Source organism: Geotrypetes seraphini, chromosome 1, assembly GCF_902459505.1.
Source record: "Geotrypetes seraphini chromosome 1, aGeoSer1.1, whole genome shotgun sequence".
Lineage (NCBI taxonomy): Eukaryota > Metazoa > Chordata > Amphibia > Gymnophiona > Dermophiidae > Geotrypetes > Geotrypetes seraphini.
The window spans coordinates 13,122,810-13,146,214 of record NC_047084.1 but is presented as its reverse complement, the minus strand read 5'-3'; the positions used below and the strand labels follow the sequence as shown (position 1 = coordinate 13,146,214).

Genomic DNA, 23,405 nt, shown 5'->3' with positions numbered 1-23,405 from the left:
GCCGCCATCCCATGTTCCTTCCTCCCTTCCTCTCACCTTATATGGCGAATTTCATTTTTCTTCTCCCAGCGGCATGCTTTCAACAAATTGCGCACAGCTGCTTTAGTTGAATCTTCTCCTCTGATGCAACTGAAAACAGGAAGTTGCATCAGAGGAGATGATTCAACTAAAGCAGCCGCACGCGACTTGTTGAAAGTGTGCTGCTGGGAGAAGAAAAATGAAATTCGCCACATAAGGTGAGGGGTAGGGAGAGAAATGGCAGGCGGGAGGGGGCTGCTGGACTGTGCGATTCATGACCGTGCATGTTCCCTCACAGTAGGAAGGAGGGAATGAAAGGGAAAGAAATGCTGGGCCAAGGAGATGAAAAGATAGACAAATATTGAACCCACAGCAGGAAAGAGAAAGGCGGGGACAGGCATGTGAGCCAGATGCTGGAAGTGGAAGAAGAAAGAGGAAAAGAAGCTAGATGGGGTTGGAGAGGAGAGAGACACATTGGTGTGGAAGAGGAAGAGAGGGAAAATCTGGACACAGGAAGGGAAATTATGTGCATGGGAGCATAGGGACAGAGACATAAAGGGGAGATACATGGGGATAGTATATGGAAACAGGGGGGGGGGGGCAATGCCGGACACTGGAGGGAGTATACAGATTCAGAGGGGAGATATTAGAAATGGGGAAAATAGGAACACAGAAGGAAAATGGTTTGTGCGGATGGGATCTGATGGTTTGAGAGGATGGAGCTCACAGGGATGGGACGAGGTCGAGCTCACTGGAACGGGGCAGAGACAGGGACAAATTTTTTTCCCCATGTCATTCTCTAGTACAGGGGTGCCCAACGCGTCAATCGCGATCGACCAGTAGCTCAGGAAGGCAACGCGAGTCGATCGCGGAGCCCATCCCGGGCTCTGTGATAGACTCGTGTTGCCGTCCTGATCTACGGGCCGATCAGCCTTCCTCTCCAGTGTTCTCCCTAGGGCCTTTTAGCTGGGTGGTCTGCCCAGCTGTCATCTGCCGCTGCTGAACATTAAAAAAAACCCAAAAAACCGGCTTGGAGATTTCAGCCCGTAGCAAACTTATGCTCCGGGCTCTAACGTGTGCATGCCAGCTTCTCTTCTCTCCGAAACCGGAAGTTATGTCCGGGGGGGGGGGGGGGGGGGAGAAGGGAAGCCGGCACGCACATGTTGAGAGCCCTGAAGCAAGCGTTCGCTACGGGCTAATGCGGGAGACAGGTTAGTGAAGCATTTGTTCTTCTTCCTGCCGGGTCCTGCCTACTTTATGTTTCCGCGAAGGCAGGACCCGGCAGCATTTCCCCCAATAGGTTGATCACGATCTTGGGCTGATCAGCCTTCCTCTTCCCGACGGCAGAATTGACGTCGGGGAGAGGAATGTTGGTTGGCCGAAGTAGGGAGAGCTTGGGGCCTGTTATTGGTGGCGTTTGGGTCCTGGTCCCCGATGGTAATGGCAGTGGCAGTGGCTTGGGGGAGGGCAGGGAGAAAGAAAGAAAAAGGGCAGGCAGGGAGACAGAAGGAAAGAAGAGAAACAGAAAAAAATGAAAGGGAGGCAGAGAGAAAGAAAGGGCAGGGAAGAGGAAGGAAAAGTTGGGGGAAGGAATGAGGTCTGGAGGAGAGGAAGCATACAGGCTAAAAGAAGGGAAGAAAGATTGTATGCACACAGAAGAAGAAAGTGCAACCAGAGACTCATGAAATCACCAGACAAGGTAGGGAAAATGATTTTATTTTAAATTTAGTGATCAAAATGTGTCTGAATTTATATCTGCTGTCTATATTTTACACTAAGGTCCCCTTTTACTAAACCGCAATAGAGGTTTTTAGCGCAGGGAGCCTATGTGTGTCGAGAGCAGCGCTGGGCATTCAGCGCAGCTCCCTGCGCTAAAAACTGCTATCGTGGTTTAGTAAAAAGGGAGGGGGGTATATTTGTCTATTTTTGTATGGTTGTTACTGAGGTGATAGTGCATAGAGTCATCTGCTTTGACCTCTTTGAAAAACCCTGGAATAGGAATGATGATTAACATTTTCTATGTGTACAGTGTGCTTTGTGTTTTTTTTTAATTTTATTGTTGGTAGATCATTTTGACTTGGTCATTTAAAAAGTAGCTCGCAAGCCCAAAAAGTGTGGGCACCCCTGCTCTAGTACATATGACTGCATACTGCATGAAAAGGAATGGTAATAAGGCCATTAAGAATTCCTCTGCATGCAGAGAAGGGAAGGCTTCTGACGTGCAGACAATTCAAAACATTTTTTGCCAAATCTGGGGCAGCATAGAAGGATTTATTTAGGGGATTTCATGCCCTTTTCTTGTGATTTAGATGCCTCATTTTTCTTTTTTTCTGTAGCCAGAACAAGTATCTGCAACCTTAAAAGATAGACAAGCGGCAACAACAATAATGTGCATTGTCTGAATAAAAATGAAAGTGCCAACACACATCTGTGGCTGTTATTCAATGCATAAATAGCAGCACAAAAATAAATTTTTTAAGGCTAATAATTATGTAAAGCACAACTCCTCCAGATGTGCGCTGGCACTTTTGTTTTCTTCAGACATGCACACAAGAAACCATACTTACCACTGAAATTTTGTGCGCATGCGTCTGGCAGTCTCCTCCTAATTATCCTGCAATTGTGCATGAAATTTACATCTATTTAGTTTTCTGCAGTAGAAGCCACCAACTCAGTCATCTGTGCATGATTCTACCATGTGGCTTTCTGCACTGACCCCTTAGTTCTTAAGGATTTAGAACAGTGAGGAAAGTCTCCTTGCTCAAACACTTTTAATCATAATGGTGGGAACAAACATTGAAAGAACCAACTCATAATCATCAGTGGAATATTAACCAAGCTGATAAGAGTGGCTCAGTGTTTTACAGGATCACATGCACACTACGTGTGGACACTAAAGACAATTGAACGGTTAACATTATTTAAAGTTGAATAATGCATCTCATTACCTCCAAATTCAGACTGGAACTCATGGATGAGGCAGTTTGTGTACGACTTCTGGCACATTCTACAATGCACGGCCACACATTTGATATGCAATGGGAACAGATTTGAACATGTTATGTACCAAGTTTGAGAAACCTCCACTGGCTACCCGTCAAATTTTGCATTGGTTTTAAGGTTCTGGTATTAACTTTTAAAGTCATTCACTGTAAGATCCCTTGGTATCTAACACAATTAATGAGACTTTATCAGCCATCTAGATCATTAAGATCAGAAGGAAAGTTGTGATTATCAACAGATGAATTGGAAAATGTACATTATGCTAATATAAGAACATCTATAATATAAGTTGAAGGTATTTTATTATGGAGTAATCTGATAGGACAGCTGAGGTTGCTCTCTGATATTCAAAAATTTAAGAAATTACTAAAAACAACTTTGTTTATGGCGGTGTTCTCTTGATTAAGCTAGGATCCTGATTGAAAATGTTTCGGATATGTTTATTTTTTTATGTTGGTTACATGATGATTACGTTTGTATTTTTTTAAGCTGCTTAGGTCTAGGCGGGTTAGAAATGTTTTAAATAAATAAATATATATATTTCTGGCACCATATTAAAATAGTTATCAAAGTATGCTGGCTACTTTTTGAAGCACTTTTAGGAAAGTCAAGTTCTTATATCAAAAATATTATCCATATCCTTCAGATTATACAAGGCTTAGATAATATTACTAAATCTATGATTTTTGTTGGCATGGATCTGGAACCCTGCTATACTAATAAATAAGCTATTGGGGAGGTATACAATTGGGTACAGTAAGCTATGGGTGAGTTTTGGAGGGCTCACTATATAACATATGGTGAGATGGGTACTTGGGACCTTTTATGTGAACAGCCCCCCAGAATGCCCTACTGCTCTACTGGGATGTCTACATGGCCAGTCTGCTAAGAATGCTGGCTCTTCTATGCCAAAATGGCTGGTTTTGGTGCATTTTTTTTAATGGACAGAAGTGTAGGTAGCAGCAGCTTTTATTAGATATAAGATGTATTGTTTTTAAATACTTTGTATGTGGATTGTAAATGGTCTAGATTTTTAGGTGGTACATGAATTAATGGGTAGAATTAGGCAAACTATGAAGACTTGATTAACAGAACAGAGGAATCACCTAAATACAATCAACTTTTGTTAACTCTTTGTATGGAACAGGCTCATTCATTTAAGCAATTATCTTAGATTATTACTGAAGAAATACAAGCCCCATTGAGGGGTAGAAAAAGAAACAAATTTTTATATTTAAAAAAATAACATTTGATTTTAAAACAGCTAATAGGTCTCAGAGATACAGGATGGCAAAATATAATAGGAGCTATTTCTGCTTTATGAACATGTGATAGAGTGGGGCAGCTTGCTCAGGAGAAGGTTTGCATAGCAGGAGAGACCACACTCTGGCCATTCAAGAAAAAAAACCCCTGTCTTTTATTTAACAGTAGTGCAGTCTATTTCTTCACAGGCTCTTATAAGTTTGTGTTCTTCAAATAAAATAGTTAGGCTTTTCCCCAGTCCTTCTCAAACATAAGGCCCCTTCTCCATAGGGTCTGCCAAGCCCCAAACAGTCTTTATTCCATGTGCAGGGAATAGTTAGGTAGCATTATGTCCCAGGTCTTAGCAGGCACTAGAACAAAGGCAGGGTTGGTAAATACAAACTCTGTCAGTGCCAGGCCTTTCAACCAGCTTCTTCAGCTCCTAGGTTCACTCTAGTACACACTCTTCCTCCTGGGTCTGGCTCAGCCTTTTAAGTTCCCCTGAGTCACTTCCTGGTTTCCAACTTTTCTCCCCTCTCTCCTCCCTGGGAGAAACTCTCTCTCTCAGTGCTGCTGTGGTTGTGAGACAATTTAGCCAGCAATGTAAAGCAGGGGAAGTGGCAGGGTTTCATACGCTCTGTCACAGAACATTAATCAAGAGAGCCAGTGTGTTTCACTGAAGGGATAGGCTCTACCCCTTTAAACATACAATGATCATGAATTTATTTAAATTTGTGTATGTCACTGTTGTACTCTGTTTTGGCAAATTATAAATGTAATAAATAATCTGCATGCCATAATACTACTGTTTTGAGAGTAATGAGTTGCATACAGAGGACTTTTGCCTTGTTGAAAAAAAAAGTTTATAACTGGTTTTAAGCACCAAAGATATAAAGTTAGTTTTGAGTCTGCTACTGATGCCAATCTTTTTTGAAAAAGTGAAAATGAAGAGCTTATTATAAGAGCTCCCTTAAACACCGATTCGCATTTAACTAAGTTGCCATTTTGTGACAATATTGTATTCTGCTAACAGGTGTTTTCAGTAAACAGCAGGATTGCTAAAACACAAGTGGTGATATCATCTGATGGCACCAGAATGAAACTAGTCTCCACAGCTCAGAATTTAGTCTAAAAAGTTATGACCATGTGGACTTCTTCCCATATGCAGTGATCTCCTCAGCTCTTCAGTTAGCATAATTTCCAGATTATAAATTGTAGGGACTAAAAAACTGTTAAAAAAAAAAAAAAAGCCAGGAAAATTAACATATAACTTGTGGCAAAACATACAGTGCCAGCAGTTTGAATCCCGCTGCACAACGTCTGAATAGCAATTGCTACTTGAGATATACCATAAAAATAATTCTGACAGAGAAATTTACTGTACATTTTATGTTATTCATCAACATCATTTTCTAAAAATCCTTCAAAGTTCTCATCCTCAGTGTCACTGTGAACTGGTCAGAAATTTCCAGAGGTACTGGTAGCTCCTTTCCATTAGTATTGTTATTGTCATCATCTTCGCTGTTATCCTTGACTATTTTTGCTTTTTAAAAGCCAATTTTTTATTTTATTTATATTTTAAATTCACTAGCATCCACTTGTCAAAGAAATATAGAGATCAAGAAAATAAAGATACAAAAAAAAACATATTATGACTTCCAGCGATTACTTAGATTTCAGGAGGCATTTTCAAACAGATCTGTTTACCAATTATATAGGTGCGCTAGTTTTTTGCGCACACAGGATATTACTGCGCACCACGTAGCTAGAACTAATGCCAGCTCAATGCTGGCATTAGCGTCTAGCGCGCGCTATTCCATGTGTTAATGCCCTAACGCAGCTTCGTAAAAGGAGCCCTAAGCTACTCTATTCAATTGTAATATCTTTCTCTTTTGTAAACTGCATAGAGCTTCACGGTCCTGCGGTGTATAAGCGGAATGTTATGTTATATCAATGAAGCATTTCTATACTCTTCATTAGACTACTATACAGTGAGGAGGAGAAAAAAATAAGAGAAAAGGAGATCTCCAATAGGAATACTACAAGTATTAAAGAAAATTAGGCTTAACGTGAAATATCATTTTGTCAATTTACAAACACTATGGGGCTCATAATTAAAAAAAAACCCAAAACGTCTAAAAAGTGGCCTAAATGGGTACTTGGACGATCAAAGAGCCTGATCGTCCAAGTACCCATAATCTAAGCTGGTTTTAGACTTATCTAAAACCAGCTTAGGCCTCTACGTCCAAGTACCCATAATCAAAACTGGTTTTAGACTTATCTAAAACCAGCTTAGGCCTCTCCCCTGCCTCTAAACGCACAGAGAGAAAAGAGGTGTTTATAGAGGCGGGAAAAGGACAGGGAGTGGGTGGGAGGTGGGCCGATCTAGACCTAGGCGTACAACAGGTATAACCAAAGATTTTGACAGGTTGCCTAGTTGGCACTTATATGCTTTGACTTAGACCAAGTCAAAACAGGTATAAGTGTCGAAAAGGGGCCGCTGAGCTGATCGCTGCAGCTCAGCGGCCCCAGCAACCTACCTACCCCCTACTGTAACGTTCGCCTCAGGAGAGATGGCTCATCTCTCCTGCCAGCGATGGTGATCACCCACCCCCCTCCGATCCAAGGCACTTTGGGGTGAGCATCGTGGCAGGGCATCTCCCCTGCCGGTGATCCTCACCCCGAAGTGCTGCAGTTCGGAGGGTGTGGGCGATCACCATCGCTGGCAGGAGAGATGAACCATCTCTCCTGCAGCGATCAGCCCTACCCCGGCTATTCCGATCGTGCAGGAGGGGGCCCAAGCCCTCCTGCCCGGCAACATCCCGAACCCCCGACAGCATTGGGGCAAGAGGGAGCCCAAGCCCTCTTGCCCCGCTAACTCCCCAACAGCATCGGGGCAAGAGGGAGCCCAAGCCCTCATGCCCCACAATCCCCAACACGACCCCCCCCCCCCCACCCCTCGCCGAGTCCGATGGGGCCAGGAGAGCCCAAGCCCTCCTGGCCCAGCAATCTCCAACCCCCCTCCCTTCCACGATCCGGCCAGGAGGGAGCCCAAGCCCTCCTGGCCTGGTGACACCCACTAACCCCCACCCACTAAAATATGGGCAGGATGGATCCCAGGCCCAACTGCCCTCGACGCAACCCCCTCATGACCGCCCCCCCCCCCGAACCCCCGATTGCCCCACCGCTGACCCGCGACTCCCCCCCCGCCGACCCCACAAGAGGGGGCCTAACACAAGTGGGCCGATTCCGGTTGGCCCAGGTCCCTAAAGCCCCACCTGTGGGCGGGGTTTGAGCCGCCTGAGCAAAGCAGGCCCTAAGGCCAGCCATTCCAGAGATGGCTGGCCTGTTGGACAGACGGGCTTGGCACCCATCCGTTCGACCAACAATTTTTAAAGTACGGGGAGGGGGGGTGCGGTGGTCGTGGGGTTGGTGGGGGGGTTGCGGGTTGGCGATTGGGTGTTCGGGGGGGCTGTCATGGAGGGTTGCGTCGAGGGCAGAAGGGCCTGGGATCTCTCCTGCCCGTATTTTAGTGGGGAGTGGGGGTTAGGGGGTGTCGCCGGGCCAGGAGGGCTTGGGCTACCTCCTGGCCGGATCGTGGGGGGGAGGGAGGGTTGGAGATCGCTGGGCCAGGAGGGCTTGGGCTCCCTCCTGGCCCCATCGGACTCGGCGAGGGGGAATCGCGGGGCAAAAGGGCTTGGGCTCCCTCTTGCTCCGAACGTAGTCGGGGGTTCAGGGTGTCGCCGGAGCAAGAGAGCTTGAGCGCCCTCTTGCCCCGAACGTAGTCGGGGGTTCGGGGTGCCACGGGCCAGGAGGGATTTGGCTCCCTCCTGCCCGGATCGTGGTAGGGGGGGGATTCTTTAACAGGTGTTGTTTTTGACAGACACCAGTTACAGAATCCAGCTTTTAGGCGAAAGACTGGCTCCTCCTTCGCCTAAAAGCCCTTGTTTTGGGCGTTTAAACAGCTGAACGTAGAGGCAGGCCATTATTTTTTTAAAAAACCTCCTTTTGGATGTTTGTTTTTTTTATAATGGACATTTTCCCTGCTTCTACTTTCAACGTTTAAGACCTTAGGCCAAAAGGGGACTTGGACGTTATTTTTGATTATGCCCCTCCACACATTCTAGATTAACTTTTTAGTGTCTATAAAAACTCAAAGCTGATCAGGAGCAAAAAAGACACATTTTATTCCTGCATGTCCAACCAGACATCCACAAGGACAACTCAATAAAAAAGCAGCTCCTAAATTTCTAACCTCCTGTCTCATAGTCAAAAACAATTCCCCATGCTCCCGAGTTGTCTTCGCCACATCAGGGAAAACCCACACTCTTTGCCCATAAAACAAAGTCTGTGAAGAACGAAAATACATATGCATAACAGCATTCAAATCTTTTCAAAAAGAAATGAGACAAGCAATGTAGAATAGGATTCAATTTCAAGCCAAATTTTATTTGCTTCTCCTTTATATCATTTCATGCTGTTGCCACCCAATGAACCACTTCCGTAAAAGTGGTGTGGTGCATACGAACTGTAGCTGTGAAGCTATGTTTTCCACTAGACACCAGTTCTCCCATAAAAAAGTAACACAAATTTGAAGCTTCTGTTTAATGTGATAGCTAATGGCTGCAAAAAAACAAAAGGAATTGACCCCAAGATATCCACAGAAAAGAAAATCCAGAGAAAACAAACAAACAAACAAAAAAATCTGTGGAGTGACGATGTTCCTAAATGGACTTTATTTGAAAGAGTCAAAGCTCCAAAGGTACACCAAAATCATCCACATAAAAATAGGTTATCCACATAAAAGCCTTAAAGGACCTAGTCCACTAGGGATAAAGGACCCAACACGGTCTGCGTTTAGACAAAAAGTCTTCTTCAGGGGTCCCTGGGGGTCCTAAAAGGTGAATACGTGGGAAACAACTGTGTGGTGAGCCGGAAGTGACACACTGCTTGCGTTTGCAATAGAAAGACTTTAAAATAGGTATTTAATACACAAATTTTCAAAAAGTAGGAAACAAGCACTTATCTCTTTGTCCTCTGATATTGAAAAAAATCATCGCAGTTTGCAGTTGAAACCAAGTGCAGGTCTACCACACTTGAAACACTAGTTTAAATTTCCTTTACAGATTTCTCATAGATATCCCGACAGACCCTGTTTCGCATATTTGCTGCATCAGGGGAATATTTTAAATAAGGATCTTCGAAGCGGTAGCTCCTTATTTAAAATATTCCCCTGATGCAGCAAATATGCGAAACAGGGTCTGTCGGGATATCTATGAGAAATCTATAAAGGAAATTTAAACTAGTGTTTCGAGTGTGGTAGACCTGCACTTGGTTTCAACTGCGGTGATTTTTTCAATATCAGAGGACAAAGCGATAAGTGTTTGTTTCCTACTTTTTGAAAATTTGTGTATTGAATACCTATTTTAAAGTCTTAATAGTGATTACTGTAGGACATACAACAGAGTTTTTCTGAGACCAAGGATGTATTTCTCTGTGGCAACTAAGTGCTTGTCATAGAAAGTTTCCCAGGTATGTTCCTGAGAAACACTGAGGTCTTTTCTCCGTTTAAAGAAACGTGGCACATATAATCTCTGATATTAATCTAGTAGATGAATATTATTTTTGTGAGAACATAATAGTCATACTGGGTCAGACCAATGGTTCATCTGGTCCAGTATCGTGCTTCTACTAGTTGTCAATCCAAGTCACAAGTACCTGGCAGAAAACCAAATAATACAAGGGTCATTTCATAAATAATGCACACTATTTTTTAAAATTTACAAGTTTTTTTTTTTTCAAGTATCACAGCAGTGTATTATTGTGATTTTTTGCAAAAAATGCACAGAAAAATGCACAAAACCCGACCTCAGTTGCTCTTGGCTGAGCCAATCATTCCTCATGACAATGCTCGCCTGCACATAGGGAATGTCATTGAAAAACTACATGAATACAGCTGGAAGGTGTTACCTCATGCTCCCTACAGTCCAGACATGAGAGCACCAGACTGTCCTTTTTCCAAAGTTGAAGCAACCTATGCGTGGACATCGTTTTGCATCTCTGGAAGAGCTTTCTTCCGCCGGTACCAAAGCCATTCAGCAACTGAACTAAAACAGTGTCTTGGATGGAATAATGAAGCTTTCCGGACATTTGGACTCAGTCATTGCAAAACAGGGAGACTATATTGAAGGATTGTAAAGAAATACTTGAAAAAAAATAACACGTGTAAATTAAAAAAAAAAATAGTGTGCATTATTTATGAAATGACCCTCATAGTAACATTCCATGCTACTGATCCCAGGGCAAGGAGTGGCTTTCCCGAGCAGAACTGAAACAAAGACAAAATCATATAGGATCTCCCCTCTACTGTTCAATATCTAGCTGGCCCCTTTACTTACTTTATGCTAATCTATCAGTCTTACCACTTACGCGGTAATCTGGATATTCAGATTATCCATCCAATTGATGCATCCAATCCCAATGACATTAATCTCAACTCAAAATTATATAAGATCAGCCAATGGCTCTGTGATAATATGCTCTTGTTAAGTACCTCCAAAACCAACTGTCTTCTCTTTCCATGGAAAGAAAATATTCACTTAACATTTCCTATTACTATCAAAGGCACTCCGTCAGTTCAGTTAAAATCCTTCAGATTAGTGCAGTTGTAAAGAACTGTTTTTTCAAGCTCAGAATGATCAGATCCTTATCAAACATTCTTGACCCTCAGTCTCTCAACATTCTAATTCACTCTTATTATTTCCAAGCTCGACTATTGTAATTCCTTATATAAAGGTGTCTGTCAAAAAAGACATCCGTTGTCTGTCTACAATTAATATAAAACACAGCCATAAAAATTATAATGAACAAGAAGAAATTTGATCACGTTACCCCCTTGCTAAAGAGTGCACACTGGTTACCAATCCCTCATCGAATTACATATAAAATTGCTTTAATTTCCTTTAAAACCATGAACATCAAAGAACCTGACTTCATTCATAAGCTCCTCATCCCTCATGATACTTTGAGAACCTTAAGATCAACATCTCAGCGCCTTCTTCACGTCCCATATTTAAAAATCATTAGTACTTGTAGGGCTTCTTCATTCACAAATATAGCCCCTACAATTTGGAACACGTTACCTTCACTTAAGAACATAAGCAGTGCCTCTGCTGGGTCAGACCAGAGGTCCATCATGCCCAGCAGTCCCCTTACGCGGAGGCCCATACAGGTCCAAGACCTGTATAGTAATCCTCTATCAATACCCTTCTATCCACTTTTCCTTCAGGAAATCATCTAATCCCTTCTTGAACTCCAATACCGTACTCTGTCCTATCACACCCTCTGGAAGCGCATTCCAGGTGTCCACCACCCTTTGGGTGAAGAAGAACTTCCTAGCATTGGTTCTGAATCTGTCCCCTCTTAATTTCTCCGAATGCCCTCTCATTCTTGTAGTTTTCGAAAGTTTGAAGAATCTGTCCCTCTCCACTTTCTCTATGCCCTTCATGATTTTGTAAGTCTCTATCATGTCCCCTCTAAGTCTCCGCTTTTCCAGAGAAAAGAGCCCCAGTTTCGCTAATCTTTCAGCATATGAAAGGTTTTCCATACCTTTTATCAATTGTGTCGCTCTTTTCTGAACCCTCTCGAGTATCGCCATATCTTTCTTAAGGTACGGCGACCAATATTGGACGCAGTGCTCCAGATGCGGGCGCACCATCGCCCGATACAACGGCAGGATAACTTCTTTCATTCTGGTTGTAATAACTTTCTTGATAATACCTAGCATTCTATTCGCCTTCTTAGAGGCTGCTGGGCACTGTGCTGACGGCTTCATTATCTTGTCCACTATTACCCCAAGTCCTTTTCTAGGGTACTTTCACCCATTACCAGCCCTCCCATCTCTACATTAAACTTCATCTGTCATCTCGTTGCCCATTCTTCTAGTTTATTCAGGTCCCTTTGTAAATCCTCACAGTCCCCTTTAGTCCCAACTCCACTAAATAGTTTGGTGTCATCTGCGAATTTTATTACTTCGCACTTCGTCCCTGTTTCTAGATCATTTATAAATACATTGAGCAGCAGCGGTCCGAGTACCGACCCTTGCGGAACAACACTCGTGACCCTCCTCCAGTCAGAGCCCTTCACTCCTACCCTCTGCTTCCTATCCGCCAACCAATTTTTGATCCATCTATGTACGTCTCCTTCCACCCAATGGTTCTTCAGTTTCCATAGTAGGCGTTCATGGGGTACCTTGTCAAAGGCTTTTTGGAAATCTAAGTATACGATGTCTATGGGGTCCCCTTTGTCCATCCGTTTGTTTATTCCTTCGAAGAAGAGCAATAAGTTCGTTAGGCACAATCTTCCCTTGCAGAAGCCATGTTGGCTTGGTTTCATCAGTTTATTCCTTTCTAGATGCTCATCGATGCTGTCTTTTATCAGTGCTTCCGACATCTTCCCCAGGTCACCTCTCGATCCTTTTTTAAAGATGGGCGTAACATTAGCTATCTTCCAATCCTCCAGGATCATGCCTGTTTTCAGGGATAGATTACAAACCTGCTTTAGCAGTTCCGCTATTTCCTCCTTTAGTTCTTTTCAATACCCTTTCACATTTAAGGTCTGAGCAAAATTTAGATAAATGAATGCTAAATGATCTCTGGGTCCACCCTTGCCAATTTCTGTATTAATCACATTCAACATTGATATGATTTCTCCTACTGCCCTCTTGTTTTTAACCTTAATTGTACTCTTTTCTTTTTAAAATTGTATTTCCCTCTACTATCCTTTTGTTTTCATGTATGTTACTTCTTGTCATTAACAAGTATGTTAATTGTTCCCCATTTTAATTTTTTAAATGCTTAGAATTTATGATTAGCGTTTCATCAAATTTTTAAAAACTTGAAACTTGATGTAGACAATGAATGGGTCACCACAATACAGAATGAGAATCATCAAGTTCCTTTTAAGATAGCTTTGACTATTCCTGGACAATCAGACAGCTAATATATAAGAGTTGTGACTGACAACCCACCACTTGCATCTCATGAACTAGCATATCTCAGGATCTACCTGTCTTTGTTTTGTTCTATTTCTATCATTTAAATTTCTCCAGAATTCTACTGTTCAACGGCTCCCCCTTCTGCTTCTATTCCTTTCTCTCCTCTTTTCTACCTTCCAAAGTATTTAGATCATTGCTGTCTTGTTAAAATGTTTATTTTATTTTTCCTCTAACTCTACTTTTCACTTCTCTATTACCCTCCAGGTACTTTAGTTAGATTGTGAGCCTTTGGGACAGTAAGGGAATTTTTCAAGTACCTTTCTTATTTCTAATCTTAATGTATATTTTCTGTAAACCGCTTAGAACCTAACGGATGTAGCGGTATATAAGAAATAAATTACATTACATTACATATTCTCTCTGCATACATAACCTATCTTCACAAAACCTACTTTTATTCTGATGCGATATGGAAAGGGCAGAAGAAATGCATGCTGTAAACCTAAGACCCTACGTCCAAGGAAAAAGAGCAGTCTTCAGGGATTTTGACCTCTGAAGAATAGCCTGTTGCTTGTAATAGCCAGGACCAAAGTCTGTTATCACATACTGGCAAAAAGAGGGAAGCAAAAGCTCCAAACACTACTGACAATTCAAGAATTACAGAAAGGAGATGAAAGCCCACTTTTATCTACAGAAGTGAAGGTCTTTGTGAAAGCAGTGATCTGATATTTTCCAAAGCTCTACTGGAAGTACTAACGGACCATTAACAGCGATACCAAACAATATATAAGGAGTCAAATTTATAATGCTGTGATAGAAAACACTGGTATGATATCCAGGAAGCTAGAGGAAATGAAACACAAGTGAAATAATTTGAGAGCACAGCATTACCATAAAGTGAGTAGAAACTGCCTGGAGGGAGAGGAATAGTTAACTTATTCCTTTCTAACACCCCTTGAGGAACTGATTGCCCAGAAAAAACACACACACACACAAAAAAATTACACCAAGGAAGAAGTCATGCTATTGCTTGCTGGTAAGTACAAATCTACATGACAATTTTACAACCATACAATGCATACAGTTTAGCTCTACTATCACACAGCAACAAAGAATATGATAGCAGATTAAAAGGTTTATCTGAGAATAACTTAACAGTTGCAAAACCTATCTATCTGGACTACCTTTCTTCATTTCTTTGCATCCCATGATTTCTTTATATGTACTACCAACAAAAATTAACAACCAAAACAAAATAGCGCAGAGATGTGACTTGAAAAAAATATTTTTCCTTCATTTTTAAATTTTTCCACATTGAATATTTTTCAGTTTGTTTCATTGAATAAATAAATAAATAAATAAATATATGGCAAGATAGTTTCAGATGGGCTATTATGGCCATTTCTTTTATTTACTCAAGAGTGCATAAGAGCCTCATTGGCCCCTGGTCTACCTGACATGTGAATGAATGAATGTGGGATTTTGGATGTAAAAAAGGGTGGTATATGTCCTGAGAAGATAAGATCTCAGACAAGTTTGCTTTTTACAAGTTTTATCCTTTGTTGGAGTGGATTTGTTGCGAGTACTAAATCTAAATTTTAAACAAGGTTTATTTCCTAACATTATCAGTACTATCACATTTCTTTCTCTACTAAAAGACAGCTTAGAATCAACCAACATGTGTAATATTATAGGCCTATTGCAAGTATATATATATAATTTTTTTTTTTAGCTAAATTGCCTCCACTGTGGTGGGCTATTTGCATTATTATCTGGAAAAATTTAACATCCTTGATCCTCAATCGTCTTGATTCAGGAATTTTATTAGTACAGAAACATGTTTGCTTTTCCTTACTTCTGAATTCCAAATAATACTTGATCAAGGTAATTGTGCATTGCTGGTGCAACCGGATCTGTCTTTTGCATTTTACTTAGATCATGGGTTAATCACTAAATAAGTTGGAAAGCATGATTATTAACATAAGAACTGCCATACTAGTACAGACCGAAGGTCCATCAAGCCTAGTATTGTTTCCAACAGTGGACAACCCAGGTCCCAAGTACCTAGCTAGATCCAAAGTAGTAAAACAGATTCTATGCTGCTTATCCTAGGAATAAGCACTGGATTTCTCCAAGCCACCTCAATAATGGCCTACGGACTTCTCTTTTAGGAAATTATCCAAACCTTTTTTAAACCCCACTAAACTAACTGATTTCTTCACATTCTCCGGCAACAAATTCCTGAGTTTAATTACACATTGTGTGAAGAAATATTTAATCTGGTTTGTTTTAAACCTACTACTTAGTAGCTTCATCGCATGTCCCATAATCCTAGTATTTTTTGAAAGAGTGAACACACGATTCACATCTACCCTTTTCACTACACTCATTATTTTATGGACCACTATCATATCATCCCTGAGCTGTCTCTTCTTCAAGCTGAAGAGCCTTAGCCGCTTTAGCCTTTCCTCATCAACCTTCTCTGTACCTTTTCTAATTCTGCTATATCTTTTTTGAGATATGGTGACCAGAACTGCACACAGTATTCGAGGTGAGGCCGTATCAGAGCGATACAAGGGCATTGTAACATTTTCATCTTTGTTTTTCATTCCTTTCCTGATAATTCTTAACATTTATTTGGTTTCTTGGCAGCCGCCACACACTGAACTGAGGGTTTCAACATATCCTCAACAATGGCACCTAGATCCTTTTCCTGGGCAGTGACTCCTAACACAGAACCCAACATCACTTAGCTATAATTCGGGTTCCTCTTTCCCATATGCATCACTTTGCACTTGCTCACATTAAACGCCATCTGCCATTTTGACATCTTCTTGCAATTTTTCACAATCCTCTTGTGATTTAACAACTTTGAACAACTTTGTGTCATCAGCAAATTTAATTATCTCACTACTTATTCCCATCTCTAGATCATTGATAAATACGTTAAAAAGCAGTGGTCCCAGCACAAACTCCTAGGGAACCCCACTATTTACCTTCTCCATTGAGAATATTTACTATTTAAACCCAATCTCTATTTTCTATCTTTCAACCAGTTCTCAATCCATAAAAGGACATTATCTCCTATTCCATGGCTTTCTAATTTCCTCAGAAGTCTTTCATGAGATACTTTATCAAATGCCTTTTAAAAATCCAAATACACAATATCAACAGGTTCACTTTTATCCACATGTTCATTCACCCTTTCAAAGAAATGCAGCAGATCGGTGAGGCAAGTTTTCCTTTGACTAACGCCATGTTGGCTCTCTCTCATTAATACATGCTTATGTATAAGTTCTGTCATTTTGTTCTTTATATTAGTCTCTATCATTTTGTCCGGCACAGACGTCAAACTTACCAGCCTATAATTTTCTGGATCACCTCTAGAACCCTTTTTAAAAATCGGTGTCACTTTGGCCACCCTCCAGTCTTCTGGTACTATGCTGGTTTTTAAAGAAAAATTACTAATTACTAACAATTGTTCTGCAAGTTCATTTTTCAAGCAAGCTTTACCAATCAGTCAATTCCTACGCATACACAGGATCTGCTCTTCTGTAAAGGATTTTTAAAAACAAGCAAAGGTTTTAAAAGCTAGATTCCACAGTAGGAATTATCCTGAATGGACTATATGTCAGGCCTATCTACGGGCTTTACATGCTAATCCTGATTTGCTTCTTCAGCTCCAAACCAAGGGCCCTATGGATAAACAAGTTTGTGTACTCACTCATTCAGATAAGTCAGCGAAGGTGGCTAACATCTTACGCCAACATTGGCATGTTCTCACTACCCATGAAGTATTCAATAAAGGTCCTTGCATTGCTTATAAAAGAACTAAAAATTTGGGTGACATGTTATCTAAAAAAATAGTTTTGGAGACCATTCAGGACAATGCTGTTGGGCATGCTCTTTGTGGGGGTTGTGGCATGTGCGCTACTTCTCTAACTTGTACGACATGGAGTCATCATTTGACTAAAAAGGAATACAAATTGAGACATAGAACCTCATGTGGTTCTTCTTGGGTGGTGTATATCAACATCTGTCCCTGTTGTCTGATATATGTGGGCCACACCACTAGGAACAGAAAAACCAGATTAACAGAGCATAAGAGCAGACTGCATACAACTACAACTAAAGCTTCCATGATGCCCCACTGTCTCAGGTTTCAACACACTTTTGAACTGAGGTGGTTTGTTTTGGAATAAATGCCTGATAATTTTGTGGGAAGAAACAAACAATATATCAATTGAGGGAACAATTTTGGATTTTTGAGCTAAATTCAGTAGCCCCAAATGGGTTAAACGAGAGCATTGAGTGGAATACTATCATCTGAATCCTGTGTAAGCCATTTCAACAGCAATAAAGTTTGTTTTTATGATGTCACAAGCAGGTCTTTTGAAAAATGGCAGTTCAAGTTTTCTGCCTTTCGGACGCTGCCCAGTTCAGAGTGCAACTTTTGCTCCGCTGAAAATTCTACTTTAAAACCAAGAGTTATTGTTCAAGCAGCAATTTGGAGGTTCCTGACGAAGGGGTGGTCCCGAAACGGAGCTCAGTTGAACCGGAAGCTGCAAATTCACTTATAGCAACATTTTCCAGCACAAGTTAAGTTTTTCATTTTTGTACTCTTAGCGGGTTGTGCAGTGTTGTAGCATTTTTGAGATTGGTCTCCACTCATTCCATTATCATTTACTTATTTACACTCAACATTATTGCTATTATGCACCTAGAAAGATCCTGTGATGGTGTGCTGCACTGACCCTTGTGCTCTTACTAAGTATTGAACGCCTTGCATTTTTCTGATTTATGCAACTCGCACTGAGGACTTCCAAATCACTAAATTATTATCGATAGTGAGTGATATAATCGTGTGAATGGATTCTGTATCTCCCTCAGTACTCACTTGAAGAACTGTTATAAAATTTGATTTTGAGGTGTTCTTTCTTTGGGTTTTTCATTTTGGTTGGAAATCTTAATTTGATAGACTTTCTAGAAAACCCCCAAGCTGTGATTATTTCTAAAGCAACCCTTATTGCTACTTTTGCTTTAGAATCAGATTGGATCTGGGTTCCTCATTTGTATTTCTGTTATAAAGATTTGATGTTTCAGAGTAAAAAATAAAAAATAAATCAGAATTTTCTGACTTCTCAATGGAAACGAAGGTGAGGAGAAAAGTCTTTTTGACTTATAGAGGCAGGTATTCCATACATAAAGTATGCAGATGATATCCAGCTCTTCTGCATTTCATGATTACAGGGATAAAGTAATTGCTCACCCAAGTTCTTGTTTGGGCGATATAGAGGCTGGCATTACATACATCGAAGTTGAATCAGGAAACACCAAAATGCTATAGGTGAGACTGCTTATGCATCACACTTGCCCAGAGATAAAAATGGGAGCTGTGGTACTGTTGCCAAATCCAGAGATTAAGATTTTAGGAGTCTAGCTGGATTCCTCTTCAAGCATGCAGAAAAGGCTGGGCTATTTAATAAAAACATATTTTCATAATCTCTGAAACATTCACCATCTCCACCTTTACTTGGCAATCTCTGACTTGGCTACAATAGCTCAGGTACTGGTTTTTGCTACTTGGACTACTGTAATGCATTAGTGGGCCTTCCACTTTACCAATTACAAAATTTACAAGTCTACTCACAAACACTAAACTGCATGCAGCAGAATCAAATTTAAGATTCTGGCACTGATTTATAAAGCTTTGGAAATCTGATTACAATGTATATCCCAGCTAGTTCCTTATGCTCTGCCGACCAACGTCTCTGGAGACTCCAGGTGGTATTAAATTGGCTGGCACAAGGCAATGAACATTTTCTTGCATTGCTCCAGTTCTCTGGAACAAATTATAATTATACTTTGTCAGATGGGGACATGTTTCCACAAATTATATGAAATGACTATTTATTACAACTGATGTTATTAAAAGTTTATAATGATTTTTTGTAATTTTTAATGCTGCAAATCAGTGTTTCTCAATTTCTTCAAGCCAAGTACCCCCTAAGCCTAGCATATACCAACCAAGTACCCCCACCCAAACTCCGCCCGACTCCACCCCCCATAATAATAGTCCTAACTGTAATGCAATTTCTTCCATCCATTTTTCATATAGACACAATATAATTTTATTAATACATAATGGTAACTACAAAATTTTTTGTAAAAAACCTACAAAGCACATTGTACGCAGAGAAAATGTTAATTATCATTTATATTCAGGTTTTTTTCAAAGAGGTCAAGGCAGACGACTTTAAAATATGCAATGTCATCTCAGTAACAACTACTGAAAAACAACAAATATAGTGCAAAATACAGACAGCAGATATAAATTCTCAAAACAGACACATTTTGATCACTAAATTGAAAATAAAATCATTTTTCCTACCTTTGTTGTCTGGTGATTTCATGAGTCTCTGGTTGCATTTCCTTCTGACTGTGCATCCAATATTTATTTTTTTCTGCCGCCTGCACCCTTCCTTTCCTTCACCTCATTCCCTTCTCCAACAAACATCTCTCTCTGTCCCTCCATGAATCCAACATTTCTTCCTCTCTCCTCCACCCCTATTGCCAACATGTCTCCCTTTCTCTGTCTTGCGAGATACAGGCATCTCTCCCACCCCCTCTACTGCCACATCCAACATGTCTCCCTCTCTTATCTCCCAGATCATATGCAACATTTTTTCACCACTGCCCATCAGCCCCATACACATACCCATTTCTCCTTCTATCACCCCTCTCCGACACCATGCCACATCTCTCCCTCCATCACTATGTTCAACATTCCTCACCCTTGCATCCCCTTCAATCTGTCCCTCTGGTCCTTCTCCACCACAATATCCAACGTTTCTCCCTCTCATCCTTCTATTCCCCATATATCTCTACCTCACTCCTCTTTCTCTATGCCCAATTTTTCTTTCTTCCTTTCCCCATGTATACCATCTCTCACTCACACACTCATGCCCAACAATTCTCCCTTTCTATATCCCAGGTTAGTGCCCTCTTCTTCCCTCCCTTCTGTGTCCCATGTTCATGCCCCCTCCCTTTCTTCTGTGTCGAGTCCGTGCCCCCTCCCCATCTTCCAGCCTTTGTCCCAAATTATGTTGTATGCTCGGGATCCCTGCCTGCCCGCCCACCCCCACTGAAGCCGCTGCCAGGGATCCCTCCCTCCTTGCTCACCCGCAACCGCCCCTCCCAAAGCTGACCCAGTTACTTGTTGGAGCTGCACTTGCTCCCTCCACCCCCTGTGAACTTCATGCAGGAACATCACGAGCAATGATTCACACGCTGCACATGGCTGGCCCATTCTGACATCAGAGAGGAGGTTTCCGGGTCAGCTATTTACGTACAGCGTGAGTCACTGCATGCACCATCCCTGCATGGAGTTCGCTGGGGACGGAGAGAGTGAGTGCGGCTCCAACAAGTAACTGGGTTGGCTTTGGGGGGGAGTTGCAGTAGAGAGGGAAGGAGCCCCAGAAGCGGCTTCAGCAGGGGGGGGGGAGGGGGCATTCAGGGATCCCCAGCGACAGCGGCTTCTACTGATGGGCAGGGAATATCCTCCACGGCGACCAGCCCGCATATCCCCAACAAGTGGCCCGCATACCCACGTGTTGAGAAACACTGCTGTAAAGCACTGTGTAACCTTTTAGGAATAGGTGGTCTATTAAGTTTGATCTAAGCTTTGGGGGGGGGGGGCATTACACTGTTACCTACCCATCTCTTAACACCCTATTTTATTGTAAAAAAATTGTTGAGAAGGCTGTTTTTTCCAATCAAGGTTTTCTAGACAAAACTAAAGTACTTCATTCTTGACAATCTGGATTTTGTCAGAAACACAGCACCGAGGACTGTCTTCTAGCTTTGACTAAGGAAATATGGGAGTTCCTGAATTGTAGAAAACTGGCTATTATTTCACTGGATTTGATCTTAGTATTTGACCTGACTCACCATCATTTGCTTTTTTCCTCATAAGCTAATTTAGATCTTATAGATAGGTTTTTCCAATGATTTGTCTCTTTCCTGGGTTCCAGATTTTACTCGGTTTCAATGAATTCTGATACCACTGCATTCTATCCTCTTAAGTAAAGCGAACCATAGAGCCCAGTATTGTCTAATTGTTTTCAATTTATTTCTCAGTCAATTAACCATTCTCATTCAATCTCTACTTGTCATTCAATTGCTACTTGTCTGCTGATGACATCCAGTTCATTTCATGTACTGATTCATTCTTGTCAGATTTATCACTGCTCAGTTACTGTTTATAAAGTGTGACCAGCTGCTAAGAAAAGAATCATCTAATTCTCAATCTAACAAAATCTCATACCATGTGGATTATCGGCCATACTTTGCCTCCTGATTGTGTTCCAGTGTTATTAGGATACCATGTTCCACAGGTTACATCCTTGCAGATTTTAGGTTCTCATCTTGATTCCCAACTTACTTTCAAGGATTCTGATTTGTCAGTGGTGAAAACGTGTTTCTTCCTCCAAGAAAAGTGGTCAAATCCAGCATGGAGGAACAGAGTCCAATGCCAGACAAACTTGTACATTCTGTGTACAAGTGGTGAGAGACAGCTGAAGGTTCAACAACTCCAGTGTGTTGATCTCTTTATAGTCATATACATATTGTCAAACCGGCTATGTCACTCAAAGCCCAAATGATGAAGTTGCAACTTATTTTGGTCACACCATCAGAAGAGAGAGATCATTGGAGAAGGACATCATGTTTGGGAAGATCAAAGGAACCAGGTGAAGAGGGCGACCTGCAATCAGATGGTTGGACACGTAAATGATGAAATTACGACAGTCTTATTTTGGTCACACCATCAGAAGAGAGATTACTGGAGGACATCATGTTTGGGAAGTTCGAAGGAACCAGGTGAAGAGGGTGACGTGCAAGCAGATGGCTGGACATGTTGAAAACAACCATGGGGATGACACTGGAGGATCTTTCCGGACTAGCATAAAACTGATTTCTTTTTAGATCCGTAATTCTTCAAGTCGTTAGGACTCGAGTACGAATTGATGGTACCTAACAACAACAACTACTGTGAGTGGGGGAACTGTGCAGCTTTGGAGGGAGAGGAAGGCAACACATTATCTCCATCATGGTTGGCATGGTGGTGACTTCAAAACTAGCATTTAAAATGGGTGATCCAGTGGGCAAGACTTTGGTCACCATGTTGGGAAGACTGGATGGACCATAAGAGTCTTTTTCTGCCATCATTTACTGTGTTACATTTGGGCCATTTGCCCTTTCCCAGAGCTGGACCCTTTCTTTACTCTGATCCCTACACTTGTAATCAACGGCATCTACTACTGCAATTCCCTTTATAATGGGCTGAAATTTTCTACCTTAAAATGCTTATAAATTGTGTAGAATTTTGCTATCAAGCTGCTCTCCAACACCAAGCAGTTTGGCCCCCGTGCTGATTCAACACCACCTGTTATCGCTTATGATAGGAGTGGATCTATGAACTTAGCACACCCGACTCTGGTCTTCCTACTTACCTTTTTAATGTATTGATTCCTTATTCCTCAAACAGAAACGTCCGCTCTCAGTTTAACAAGTCTCCAACTCCCAGTACAGCAACATATAAGACAACTCAGAACTCAGCTTTTTATGCCTTGGTTCCTTCATTATGGAACTCCTCCCTTATTATATTACAGCAGAGCTTTCCCTTCACATATTTAAAAAGGGCTCTAAACATGTTTCTTTTCCCAAGCATTGCTGAATGACTGGGCTGATGATTGGGTGACAACGCTCAGAGTTACTGGGTTTTCCTTTTTTCTCTCTGTATCTTCCTCTGCTTTGCTGTTCTGCTTCCATTTCCTACTTGCTCCAATTTTACTTTCTTTATAGTGTATTCATTATAAACTGTTTTAGTACCACTGAGCAAAAGGCAGTATAGCAAGTCGAAATAAATGAACATAGATAATTAAATAAGGGACCCTTTTACTAAACTTTAGCACATGCTGTGTTCCATATAGTGCACAGGTATAAAATAAGACATGCAGCACTAAGGGCTCCTTTTACTAAGCTGTGATAGCGGTTTTAGCGCGCTTTGCGTGCACGATAGATACTAACACCAGCATTGAGCTGGCGTTAGTTCTAGCTGCGTAGTAGTTTAGCGCGCGCTAAAAAC

At 41.4% G+C, this 23,405-nt stretch overlaps 1 protein-coding gene across 1 annotated transcript in view; it reads right to left on the bottom strand.

The window, feature by feature from the left end:
• Positions 1–23,405, bottom strand: part of TMEM161B (transmembrane protein 161B) — a 189,556-nt gene that overhangs the window by 117,603 nt on the left and 48,548 nt on the right. The window lies entirely within an intron of this gene.